This window comes from Ambystoma mexicanum, chromosome 13, assembly GCF_040938575.1.
Source record: "Ambystoma mexicanum isolate Mex_15411 chromosome 13, UKY_AmexF1_1, whole genome shotgun sequence".
Taxonomy (NCBI): domain Eukaryota; kingdom Metazoa; phylum Chordata; class Amphibia; order Caudata; family Ambystomatidae; genus Ambystoma; species Ambystoma mexicanum.
This window is the reverse complement of record NC_090938.1, coordinates 231,292,174-231,306,726: the sequence shown is the minus strand read 5'-3', so window position 1 is coordinate 231,306,726 and position 14,553 is coordinate 231,292,174. Positions and strand designations below refer to the sequence as shown.

At 41.0% G+C, this 14,553-nt stretch overlaps 1 protein-coding gene across 1 annotated transcript in view; it reads right to left on the bottom strand.

The window, feature by feature from the left end:
• The window catches only part of KLHL12 (kelch like family member 12), a 1,608,338-nt gene that overhangs the window by 1,592,975 nt on the left and 810 nt on the right, over positions 1-14,553 (bottom strand). The window lies entirely within an intron of this gene.

Below are 14,553 nucleotides of genomic sequence, written 5' to 3'. Positions count from 1 at the left end.
AAAAAGCCAGATTTTTAGTAGTTTCTTAAAGTGTATGTGTGAGGGTTCATTGCTTATGTTGGAGGTTAGCGAGTTCCAGATTTTAGGATCTGCGACTGGGAAGCTGGAATTGTCTGTTCTAGCGTTCCTGAAGCGTGGGATGTGTAGGAGTGTATTGGCGTTAGATCTGAGAGTTCTGGTTGTTGTTTTGCGCGTGAGACATTGATTGAGGTAAGTGGGGGCATTAGGTGTGACACACTTGTGAGTGATGGTGAGTGTTTTGTGGAGTATTCTGGCTTCGATCGGAAGCCAGTGTGCTTCTCTTCTATGTTGGGATATATGCTCCCTGCTGGTGATTCCCAACGCCGCTCTGAGGGCTTTGTTCTGTAAGAGTTACAATTTAGTAATTTTTTTCTTTGTGGTGCCTAGTAGTACGATGTTACAATGATCTAATTTGGACATAATGAGGGCTCTTGCTAGGCTAATACAATTTTGGGGAGTCAGGAAGGGCCGACTGAGGGCAATATGTGGTGTATGCTGTGGAGGAGGCCAATGAGTTAATGTGCTTGCAAATAGTGAGATTGGAGTCTAGGTATACGCCTAGGGTTTTGACTTGTTTTCAGATGGCAATGGGGGTACTGTCTATGACGATGGATGTGTACTCTTGAGGTAGATTCCTCAAGCGCAGGGGTGCACCTACAATGAGGATCTCTGTTTTTTCTCCATTAAGATCTGTCTTAACAGAGATACTTGTCGCCATCCATTTCTGGATGATGGAGTAGATGGTATTTACTAGGATGGTGTCCTGCTCTAGGTTGCCTGAGATTGGGATACGTTTTTGCGTCAGCAAAGTTAGTGTAAATTACTCCCATGGCATCTGGCGCCGCAAAGAGGAGTTTATGTAAAGTTAGATTTGCAGAAAGCTATGTAGTAGCTCCCAGTCACTGGTTAATGCTGGATACCCAGGGACTATTTTTAGCTACTGCTCATCAAACATTAATTTCAACCCCTGTATAATTACATAATATATTCATAGTAGTACAATAGTACTTTTAATCTAATAGTAAGAATAAGTCAATGGGTATCCAACTACTTCAAACACATACAGTTTGTTGAACAGGTAAAGTTTAAAACCATGTAAATGTCAGAAACTGAGAATGTATATGATGTTTTTTTTCAGTCCACCATGGTTTTGTCCCCCCCAATGATTACCACATGTTAACACAACACCAGTGTATGACGCACACATTTTGTACCAAACATAGTAACATAGTACATACAATGCAATACTTATGAGGGTAAAAAAAAAAATATACATGTACAACTGTAACTAATTAAAGTATGTTCTACAACAAACTGGACTTTTCTTTTCTTTACAGAGAAACAAGCACAAATTGCAGCCCTCTTACCATATTCAACTAAGTGACCATGCCCAGTATCAATTACTGTCGGCACTGACTGTAGCCATAATGACGGAGGAGAAATGATTGTAGCCATGGCCAGTGTCCAGATTTTTAGATTTCAGCCTACGTTCCATATTCAACTAAGTGCCCATGGCCAGTACTGTGAGCATAGTGCTATAGCCATAATGATTGCGGACATAGCCAGTGTGCCTATTTTTGGAGGCATTATAAATACTGTATTGACTTCAATAATACCCTTAAACCTGGGCATATTACTGGGGTCATAATGACTGAGCACAAATTATTGTGGCTACAGCCAATGTCCATATTCATGGGGGCATACCCTCTAGAATTTGGACACTGGCCATGGCCATGACAATACAGTTCAACAATCTCAAACACTGTTGACACTTCACTAGCCACTAAAATATATATTCTCATTACAAACGCACATAGATATTACTCATTAGTTTTATTACCCCTCTCTAAAATCAGAAAAGATCTGTAAAATCAGAAAATAACAACAAATCAGAAAAGCATTACATTTCCTTGTTCAGAGAATTCCATGGACAGATGTGCATGTCCACACTCCCCCCAAAAAAGAAGAACAAAAAAAAGGGTTCTTTCAAAGTTTAAAAACAGAATTTTTAAAAAAATGATTTCTTCTAGACTCAAACTTTATATGTATGCTGAAAGTAGTAAGACTAAAGAATTTATAAAGTGTCCCATAACATTACATTGTATGCTAAAGGAAATTGAACAGCATTTGTATAGCAAAGAAAACAAAAAGGAGAGCAATAATGTTCTGTCCAAACCCATTTTCTCTGTCACACAAAATATTAAAGTGTAACGTACATGGGAGGGGTTTCAGCCATTTCTTATGGCTTTTATAATTCCCACTCACATCACACAGTCATGACACATTGCATTGACTTTTCTTCCTTCTTTCCACAGATGTTCCCGACTGTCCGTAGATTCTGCAGTCCTCTTTCCCTGCAGGGCTTGATAGAGGACCCGGATGGCAAGTGCAGTCCACAAACAGTTGCTAACGTTCCGAACACAGTGCAGCCCTTGTACCCTTTTTACCTTTTTCTCTTTAACACGCCCCGATTGGCTACTTTCGAACAGTCACACATCCATGCAACAACCACATCCAAAAACTCTACATGTAACGCTGTTACTCAGTGATGTACCTTTCAACTCGGAGTGCATTTGTACTGCGAGTCCGAGCCTCCTCTATCACAAACTACTGTTTACCCTTACGGATTTCTAGTTGCCGATTCTAGAAGATCTAAATACGACATTCTACAGGAATGCTTTCATTTTCAAAAGTATGCTTCACCACCTTTTTAATATATAGAAGCATCTCCATAAGAATATGCTCTTTTTTAACCACTGCCATCAGATGCCATTTATTGCCACAGTTTTCCACCTACTCACATCAAGTGGTAGTTAATTGTAACATAAAAGTGTTCAGAAGGTGCATTTTTCTTACCTTTACAGAAGTATAAAAATGTTAGTGCTGCTTGTACACCTATGCTTTGTCAGTGTTTTAGTCAGATGCTACTAAAAATAGCCATCCCTAAAATGCAGCAGGTTTCCCTGCATATAAAGCTACACTATCTTACAGGCACTGCTAACAGATTACATGTAGTACTAACATATTACACCTGCTCACGCCAAGTTCAACTTAACAGCATTGTAGAAATGTTTGCAAGTGCATTTTCCTTACCTGTAAAAAAATAAATAAAAAGTACAAATAGTGGTGCTCCTAACGCACCTATGCATTTATTTTTTTTACTTTCAATAAAATGCTGCCAAAAAGATAGATTTTTAAAACAACAGCATTCATATTCAACAGTGTACCTTTCTCTACGCAGGTTACTTTTAGATTTAATAAAAGAGAAGATTTTTTTTAAAACAATTTACACACGCTTTGGGGAATTGCTGTACCCAGTGCTCCAGATTTAATTTTGGAGGCGAGTGTATTTCACGCCGCATTTTTAATCAGAGTAAATGTGATTTCAAGAGAGTAAAAATTACTTAAAATGTATGTGACATCCAGCAGACATGTGCAAAAACTTTACGGAAATCATTACCATGCAACAGCTTTCTGCACTGTGACAGAATACATAATTCATTATTTATCTAAGGTCTGGCCATTTGATCTCTCCTGCATTTATTTAAATTTTGAAAACACAAAAACCTAGCCAATTACATAGTAAAGCAAACATGAATTGTATTGTGTGTTTTAAGGTTCGATAGCAGAATGGCCTTTTGTTTAATGAAAGTCCTCATTTCCTGGAGTTATTACTACCTAATGGTATGCCAATGTTATGATACAACAATGCAGAGAGGGAAGGAATCCATGCTAAATTATATACCTAATCTCATGGTCAAACGGTTATTTATATAGCGCTTTTAGCAAAGCACTGTACATAGAACATATCATAAGTATCACTAAACCGAAGCTGGTACTCCTTTATTGACCTCGAAATGAAAGGTTAAGTTAGCCTTGCCGGGATTCAAACCAGCAACCTACAGATCACAGCAACAAGCGCTCAAACAGGTGAGTTATCTTATTGGCTAAATCCTTCAGAGGTCGGTAAACTGAGTATCGACCGAGGTATAATAATCACAGTGCCTAGTTAATGGACGAACCACGTATGAAGCGCTACATAAAGTTAAATACGCATCTGGATTATCACAGGGACAGGTTTTGCTGAGTTTCTATTTCAAATATGTAATGTAACTTTCATTTGTTTGTTTTTGAACAGCACTTGCACTTCCTGAAGAGTCAGGTTTTAGATGTTTTAATAGTAGTCTAGAAGATTTGAGAGGCTATAACAACTCCGATTGACATTAGACCAATCACTCACCCTTGAACATAGACTCTGCTGCCACTGACCATTTATATTAATGTACCCCATTGACTGCAAGGTTGAATGGATGTAAACTAGACCGTGCATACTGTTTTCATAATTAGAGTGTAAATTAAAGGATAAGTGTAAAAATAATCTGCCTCTGCACGAGTATGCACACGGCACAAGAACTCTGAAAAATACAATTGTGCAATACTGGTTTGCTTTCACTGGAAAAAAAAGCATACTTTGTTAAAAAAGATGAATTCCCAATTGCAACTTAGTTTTCCATCTTATTAATGATACAATCCTAAAATGCTACTAAAATAAATATGCACAGTGCTTCCGTTTGCTCCATGAACATCTACACACACCACAGCAGAAGCTGAATGTAAAGAAACCATTCCTTTTATTACGGTGTGCAGTTTCTTCCTTTTTTGAAAGGCTTAAGAGAAATACATTCTGTTCAGAGGCTTTGCAATTACATCCTTGTAGATAAAACAAAATCGAAAGAAGCGTTCTGGTTTCTGTCAAGTAACCGGACCTTTACCCTCTGCTCTAAACTTGCGTGTAAATGTACACAGGAAAATAATAAAGCTGTCATATTTACAAGATTCTCATGCGTAAAAAGGCCTAGTACGAACCTTATCTGGAGGCCTGGCTGTACCATATTACACATCTGTGGCAACCCCCTTTATCACTTTGCCAATTTCCGCTAACATTAAAGATTTCCTTGGACTTCTCCGCAATAAAGAGGGACCATCAAGTAGTCTAAAGGATCAGACTTACAAAAGAAAAGGACAAGCACTTGCAACAGGCTAGAATCCTCTTTCGGTTCAGGAAAATCTTCTATCTTTGATTGCTGTCTTCCCAGTCCCATAGTAAAATCTGTAGCACCCAACTTCAACACTTTGCCAACTTTCTCTGACATTAAAGGTTTATTTCCATGCACTTCTCCTAAACTTTCTCCACAATAAAACGGGACCATTAAGTAGGCTAAAGAATCAGACTTACAAAATAAAAAGTAGAGCAGTTGCAACAGGCCAGATTCCTCTTTCGTTTCAGCACAATTTTCTATACTGCATGTAAATCTTAGAAAGTGTGTAGCTAGAAAGTGTATGGGTTTTCTCAATCCACCTTCGATTTGTTCCCCCAATGAGGACTACATCTGAAGACAACACAGTGCGACACACACATGTTGTATCAAACATAGTACATATAATGTACTACTTATGAGGGTCAAAAAATGTGAACATGTACAGAACTGTAACTAATTGTATTTCATAAAGTATGTTATATAACTAATTATAGTTTTTCTTTGCAGACATAAAAAGCACAAGGTATACCCTTCTCACCAAATCCAACTAAGTGTCGATACCTAATATGATACTTATTACAATGTGTAAGCTCAATAACGACATTATTCAATTTATAATGTTCATATTCATTACATAATCACTGTCCCATTATTACTTTGGCTACGGCCATTGTCCAGATAATTGTGGCCATGCCCCAAGAATCTGGACACTGGCCATGGCCACAACTATACAACCATGCCCGCAAGAATATGGATACTGGCCATGGCCAAACCTATACTCTGTAACCAGCGAACAACCACTTTACACACTTCAATAACAACTGACATATGGATTTTTATTCGAAACACATATTACTGGCTGCGGTTTTGAGGCCTGTCACGTTCCCTCCCACTGGATACTCAGTTGGTGTCATGAAAGATATTTCAAAAACGAAACTTGTAAATTCTTGCTAGTGAAACCTGTTATGGCAATTTATTAAGATTCACTGACACGTGTTTCAACCTTGCAGGTTATTTTCAAGGCAATTAGATGTATAATGCCAGAAATGTTGCCTGGTGATTCTGTGGGGGAGATCCCCCAAGTTCAGTATTGTGGCTCAATCCATATGATAGTGAGATTGCCTGCTGGCTAATACAGCATTGCTCCTTGGTCGATCGCACCAGGCTATGATCAGAGAATGGCTTTTACAGACAAGTTACAGACTACTGATCTGCCAGCAAGTTGCATGGGGCTCACACTGTGTCATCTAAAAACTTAACACATCTTTTGTAAAGCTTGGGTGATAAGGGCCATTCACTATTTTGCTTCACAGAACAGATATGCACATCAGTGCCTTAGTCCATGACAATTAAGTTAAGAGTCACACACATAAAAACGTTTTAAACTGCCACATATCAATAACATTTTCTTCACGTTATACACATAACCAGAATACTTGGATTAACCAATAAGAAGAGAATCATATAACTATCTTTTTTTGTTTGCACTGAAGTCTTGAAATGCATTTGGAAAAACATTAAGGACACGTTTTAGGCTCACATTACTGTGCATTTCAGAACTTGCGTCTGTACATGCAAGACGGGGCATGGGGATAAAGATACAATTGTGATATGTTTGCTTAACATTTCTATAAGGATTTATAGTTTTATCTAACTGTTTTATTACGATTTGTCTGCTATTCCAATTCATATTTTGTATATAAAATATTCTTGAGAGCCAAACGTGATCATATATTCCTACCAACTCGATCTGAAAATGTATGTAATCAATAAGTTGCAGACTAGTCTCAATTCCCAGCTTCAACACTCCTAAATTGTGTGATCCTGGGTAAATTGTGTTATGACTGGGCTTGATCTGCAGGAGTTGTATTGAAAACTATGCACTGAATGATGGTATAAAAACAGAGGAAATATGCAAATCTCTTTAATTATTAGCAACTACAAATCCAACATCAATACTCGTAAATATTAGGCAGGTTCCATCACTACCCTAGTTCAAGGGACTACTGAGGTTGGATGTGTAGTGTTATGGAATGAGTGCTTACAGTGAGTTTCATATTTGTAGTGGTATAGAGAGTGTTTGTACAGTAACATCATTTCTACTGTTTGTAGACTTTACTTTTTGTCATAGTAATCTTAAAAAAGAGGTTTCCCATTTTTTGCAGTGTTTTTGTGGAGTTTGTAGCTTTTGAGTGTACGGCAAAGGGCAAGTGAATGTCTGGTGTGGCGGCTCGGAAGAAGGAGTCGGACACTAAGGACATTTGAGTGGTTTTTAATAAAATGTTATAGATACGGCCTAACGTTTCCCATCGTAAAAAGGTTCACGACATCCATCTAAAATAACTAAGGGTGCTCTTCAGTTGTCAGGAAGTCCTTAAATTAATATGCCCTCAGTCGAAACCTAACTCTACCTGACCCTACCACCAAGATAAACAACTTAGACTCATCCAAGAGAAGATCCTTATACTCTTGGGTTGGCGGCTTCTTTAATAGTCTCTGGATGAAATGTCCCCGTTTCCAACTTCTATAATCTTCTTCAATAAAGTCTAGATACTTTTTCCATGAACTCTTAATTCTTGTACAACTCTTGTAGGTTGTGTACTTTCTTTAAGGATAGGTTATGGCCAATGAGTTTTTAGATAAGTTTGCAAACTCTTGTCTTATAGTTTCTACACAGAAGTAGATGAGGGACTTTATCCCCTTGTATAATATCTCTCTCCTGCAATTTCTTAGGCCTTCTCTTCTATTCTCGTGCTCTCTTGGAACTATGTTGTCATATTTCTTAACACATGGCTTTCGGTCGCGTTTTCTCCAGTCTTCCTTTCTTGGCTTATGAGACCGTATCTCGTCCTCCTAGGGTATTTGTCTCCAGTCTCTCCCATTACCCTTTTCGGTTTATTTTGTATTTGCTCTATGAACTCTCCACATCTCCAGTTCCAACTTTCTTCCTTGAGTCGCTTCTTTGCGTCTAGGACAAGTTACACTCTTCATGCACGTCATTTCCCCTCAAAGGAAGGTTGGCTAGTGATCTTTTGGGTTGGTAATTCAACCATTCTGTTCCTCTTGACACATTTTTATGGCCAAGCTTATGAGTTGTACTCTCCACATGGCTCTTCCCGGGTTACCGCCAGCTTTTTCAGCGTTCCCCGGTACCATCAGATGAGCATGGGAACCTTGCAGGGCTCGGCACTCACTCAGCATTCTTCTCGCTACACTGTTTCCTTCTGCTTCGCTTTAGTCTGTGACCCAAATTCTGCCTCTCCTCAGGATACTGCCTTCTTCAGATGCAGACGAAAGGGAGCTCTGCTCGCTCCAAGTAGGGATGGTTTCGGCAAAGTTGCACAGGCGCTATGCCCATCACAATTTGTTCAAGGCAACGCCACCTCCATGCCCTGGACACCTCTTCTTTCCGGGGGAAGTCAAAACAAAAAGGCACCATCCTGGTCTGAGCCCCTATTCTATTCCCATCGCTACAATAATGAAGTCCAAAAAGAACACTGTCTTCTGAAAAGGACTCCCTTCCCCTGGATGCAAAGTCTTTCGACAAACTGACAGTTCATAAAAGTTCAAACAAAAATGCTGGCACACAAAATTCTATGTGATTTCCAAGGGGCTAGCAGAATGGCTCCCTTCTAGCTGATTTCCCAAAGTTCTGTGTAGACTTTAACTCGGCTCGTATTTCTCTAGGCGAGGGTGAGTCCACAATGGGATGAGGAAGATGTTCCCTGCATTCCTTTTGACTTATCAGCATCACTCTTGTGAAACTGCCCAGGGATCTGTGCAACAAAGTAGTTCACACCTTTCTTCTTCCCTTTATTGTTCAGTCCAAATAGCAACATGCCAGGTAAAGACAGCTGAATCATGACAAGGGCATTCTTTTAGTTGTACCAGGGACTGTAACCCCCAGTAACACTGACTCTTGGCAGGATCAGGTGTCGATCGATAGCAGAACAGAGGTGCTCCTCAAAAGACCGATTGGTTTAAAACTTTTGAGTTCATTGTAGAAACTATTAGGGTGTGCGCAAAAAAAACTTCCCTTGGCTTCAGTGTTTTCAGGGTGTTGCACGTGCCGAAGATTGGCCCCGAAAGGGGACCATAAACCGTTCTAGTCATCAGGCTCTTTTGAGAACTGCTATTTCAGTGGATATCTCTTAACACGCTTTCAGGGAGTTTTTCTTTTTTGGAAGAACCTCTGCTAGAATGTTTCTCTCTCTTGCCAATGTGCACGTTTTTCTCCTCTAATTTACAGATTGTTATCCTGATGTAAAATACACTTTTTCAGATCCCCTTCAGCTCCCTCCAGGACTTTGGCAACTCCCACATTACCCGTTTCTTGGAGTCTGGAAAACTTCACTGGTTCTGCCGGGGGTTTGGGCGATGAAATCAGTTTCACCTGACCAACTTGACAGTCTTTCTCTTACGTCTCAATACAGTGCCAAGATTCTGCATCCCTCCCGGCTTGGCACAGCTTCTTGGAGGTAGGCCTGGGGTAGCGGTTTCGGCATAGTTACTGGACCACCCAGCCCACCCACTACAGGTCACACCATCGTTGTGCATTCTCTCCTCCTTCGTTAGGGCGACTGCTGGGCAAATGCGAAGTGCTTTCCTGGCATCTCACCGATGACAAAAGGTTGTCGGGCCGGGGCTAACTGCTGTTCTGTTTTGGTCTCGACAGTATACTTTGCCGTGGGCCGCCAAGGTTTGTTCAAATAACTTTTGGCGTTCTGTCTCCGTGCGAAACACCAACTTTGGTTTCTGCTCCTACTTTTCATACGTTCCTCGCCTGGCTGTGCTTCAGAAATCCTTGTGCACTCTCCTGCACCACACCCTCTACACTGGATTTCTTTCTTTGGTTGAACACTTGGACTTGCCTTCCAAGTCTCTCCACCTCTGCGTCCCGTCTCTCTAGGGATCTCTCGGCGTCTTGAGCCCTCGATCGTCTCACTCAGGCTCCGGCAATCTCTCTGGCTTCAACTCTCGTTCTCTTTCTCACTCTTGCCCGCCATCGTTTGTTTACAATGGCCTAATATAACGGGGCCAGCGCTAACATAACGTTTGTTCGATTAGCCACAGCTGGGCGAGTGGCTTTATCATTCTGTTTTATTTTCAAATTCTGTCTGGTCTCAGTCTTTGTCGTTTTAAGAGTATTGGCGTTTATACAATAACACATAGTTTCAGATATAATCCCATTTAATGGAGATCTAGCCGCTACCCCTAATCTATGGAGTTGGGAATTAAAAAGGAGCTGCGTCTCCAACTAGCGTCCCTCTCCCCAGTAGGAGAATCCCTCCCCATGAGTTACTGCCGCATTTCAACACCCATATGGGCACTTTTCGATAGCGAGCACAGCACCCTAGCCTCATCAGAAGGATATTCCACCTGTGAAAAAATTAGGCCATCTGAAGAATCGTCACAACTCTTAAAGGGACATGTCCTTTTACATTCTTAGATGGTTTTGATTCAGCATTGCCTACAGTCAAATATAAGGATGTTGCATTCTTCTTCCCAGTAGGCAGTCCCATATATGCCGATAGTGTGGCCGATCCAGGGAGTTCATTTCCCGGAGCAGGAGTCCTTGTACCCCAAGGGGGGTCCCACCAGCCCAGACCACTAGGGAGGGTCTTGCAGAGGGGGCTCACCTCCCTAGCCTCAAAGGGGGTGGATCCCCCTTTGGGGAGAAGGGACGAATACCCTTGATTCATCACTGTGGCCTGTGCATGTGTATGTTATGTGTGTATGGCGTATTAGTGCCAGATTTGCAGCAAATGGGAGCATGGCTTATACATGTGTGGCGCGTGAGTGTATGACGGAGTGTTTGGTGTGAAATATAAAGAAATGCACATGCATTATACATGCAAAATTGACGTCAGTCCTGACTTTAATGTGAGCTTGTGTGTGTCTTCTACGACATAAGAAAACTTCAAATAAGGTGAGGCTTGACTTTGATGTGAGTTTTATACAGATGGGGTATATGTCTCACATTTCATACATGTACACAATTTAAACCTCCTATATATCTCATACATATGAAAACTGACAAAGTCAGTCCTGTCTTTAATGAGCGATTGCATACAAAGTTTAGTGTACATGTTGTATAGGAGCTGTAGATTCATTCAGCATGTCTCCTCCTATATGTATGAAAGCTCACACTACAACTACCTTTGATGTGAGTTTTTAGGCATGCAGGAGGTGTATAGAAGTATTACATTTCGACCATGTACACAATTTACATCTCCTGTACATGTGAAACTGGCAAAGTCAGTCCTGGCTTTCAAGTTAGTTTGCATACGTGATGCAGAGAAAACTGCATTGGTTAACAGTCAAAACACTCAGAGGTACTCTGCCTTTCCACTCCTTCCCCCAGAAGCTCATGGTCTCCCAAGCTCTGGTTCTCTCTAGGTTGGACTATTGTAACAGCCTCTTTCTAAATCTACCTGCCTCTACTCTCTGCCCTCCGCAACCAATCCAGAACAGGACTGCAAGACTTGTTCTTGGCCTCAGGCCCTGGGATCGTATGTCTCCAGCTCTGAAATCCCTCCACTGGCTCCCCAGTGGATGCAAGGATTAAATTCAAAACCCTCTGCATGGTCCACAAGGCTTTCTGGGGCCTGGGTCCAAAATACCTTCAGCTCCCTCCGCAAATACCTCCCCTCTCGAGCTCTTTGCTCCTCTACCGCCAACTCCCTCAGGTTCAGCCGTTTTTCAAAGAAATGAGCTGGGGGTAGATCTCCATCTTCGGCTTTGGTCTCCCTCTGGAACAGCCTCCCTGCCACTCTAAAACTTGAGGAGAACCATCTCTGGTTCCGGAAATACCTGAAGACCTTCCTCTTTTATTCTGCCTTCACTCCCCCTTTCCCCTGCTGATCTGTTCTCTCTTGGCACCGTGCACCTGGCCACCCTCTGTGCTCCGGGCACAGGTACCTGCTCACCCTGCCACCGTCCCGCACTGCCTCCAGGCCACCCCTTGCACTGGGGTCTGTATCTGTACCCATACAGCCCCCCCCCCTTTTCTTCCTGCACTTATCAGACCTACCCGGTCTGCTGCCTTAAACCTAGCACTTGCCAATTGCTGGCTGCACTACCATTGTTTGTTGCTTTTAATATTTATTTATTATTATTTATCTGTTTCTCCTTTGCTTCGCACTTTCCATTTCTCCCCCCTTCCATGCACTTTTCCCCTCCCCCTCTCCCATGCATTTGCACTTTTTCAATGTCACTGGGCCTAGTAAGATTGTTGTTTTTGTTCTCCCCTGTTCCCCTCCCTTGCCTTGCTCTGAAACACTTGTATACGAGCGTGATAGAAATAAAATATCAATATCAACTATTATTTGCTTTCTGACCTGACTTTTTTAGATGCAAGTAAAGCCCTCATATTTACTTCCCTTGCCTTTTTGCTCACTTTTATGGGAAAACTGATCAGTCCTTAAGACCATCAGTACTGACATACTGTATCCCCCCTAATGAATTTCTTGTAATATGAAAGCTAAACACATCAGCTGAAGTGAAGTCCAGTTAGGATACGTTGTACCTTATAACGTTACCATTGTCTAGGATAGGCTGGTGGCAGCAGATCTTTTTGTACCAGGTTCTTGTCTAATTCTGTCTCTTGACTTCTTATCATTCGTAGTCAGTTTTCATATGTGTATTAGTGTACATCTAAACATGTGTGCAGTTCTTTCAAAAGATGCACATTCCTTTTCTGCATACTACAAAAAACAATATTGTAAAACTTGAATTTCTCAAAAGTGCCCAGCTCAATGTTCATTTTTCCAGTGCACCATACGCGCAAATTTAAAGAAGACACATTTTTAGATATTTGGGCAGAAATTCCTTCTCATTTCAGTATGGGAAAACCCCATGTTAAAAAGCTGCTCAAAACCTTTATTTAGAAAACGGGAAGCCGTCCATGAATATTTCGGAAATGTCCCATGTTAAGGCAGATGCTTCCAAAATGAACTGTGCATTACTCACGGAACAGTGAAAATGGTCTTAAATGTTACTTCTAAAACTCAACAGATAATTTGACTTAAATGCCATGCGTGTCTTTCATATGACTTTATTCCAAAACACTCCTACAATACTTATAGACCAGACACAGCAGCCCTGCCAACCTAAGGCAAAGGCTTGTTGCCAGACTCATTGCAACAACGCTGTATCAGCCCTAACCCCTCAAGCTTCCCAGCAGACAGTAAGGGCCCCCCTCATGTCAGACACTGCCCTTTCCTATTAATTAAGATGAAACACAATGCAATATGGTAATTAGACGTGAATTAAGTACTTTCAATAGGGGTAACAATCGAGTACAACGGCATGATGCTGTTCAGGAAATCAATTCTGTTGGAAAGTCCGGAGATCTACAATTTTCTAAATGCTGAGGCTACAGAAGCTCGCTGTAAAATGCATTGGTAAAAGGAAACAAAGAAAAGTTGAATCAGTACAATGTACAGTAGAAGTCCTGATTCAGAACCCGCAAAGGGTAAAAAAGAAAATGGAGGTCATGGACTGGATTTTAACGGTAGAAACTGCGGCAAAAAACTAAGTGACAGCTCACTTGCCGCCGTTTCAGAAAAGATTAAACGAGTCACAGGAATTCCTGAAAATGTTCTCCAAACAAAACTTTAAGAAATGTGTTCCTCAGGGCTCGACTAAACTTATTAGACACGAATGAAATACAAGCGATCAGAGACCTTTCAAATTCTAACAAATTCAGATTTTGTAAGGATGCGACTCAGATCGAAACAATAAGACACATTTGTCTGTTCGGAAACACAGAAAATTAGAAGACCTTATCTAAAACATTTATGTTCTCAATTTCTCCTGAGCAAAGAAGACTTGTGGTGGTGTCGCCTTATCAGTGAAGAAAAAACTTCATGGACAATAGCAACAGTGAAAATTCTTGTACAAATATTGCAGAAAACAGAACAAAAACGAACTGGGAGAAACGTGTCAGGACCTTCAGGAAACTTGAGAGCCCACCATGACACTCCTTGTGTGTGTTTTCATTAGTCTTTTACGTTTATACTATGAAAACATTTTTGAATTTTTGAACAGAAGCAGATTCTACCTCTTGTAAAAATCACTTTGTGGTTCAAATAAGTTTAAAAATATATATATATATATTTTTTTTTAGACACATTTACCACACCGGGCTCCAGAGCCCAACAAATGACTGGCTGTGCCACCTCCTTACTGGCCTTCTAGAGGTACAAGCCCGATGTGTGCATGATTTTGCCATCACCGGACTTGCAAACGGAAACGCCGTACATATCGAGATTCAACAGGATTGCACCTACCATGACTGACAGTATCCCCTTCCCTTATATGCCTTCTGGCGAGTACTTCGCACATGTTGGCCATGTGTGCTTTTTTCTTTCTCCCTTCTCAAACCCTCGAGACGGCAACGCATACAGGGGTTAATATGTGTAATGCACGACTTATCTGAACAAGCTACAAACCAGGAAAAAAGACGGCCATAGATAAGTAAATAAGGAAT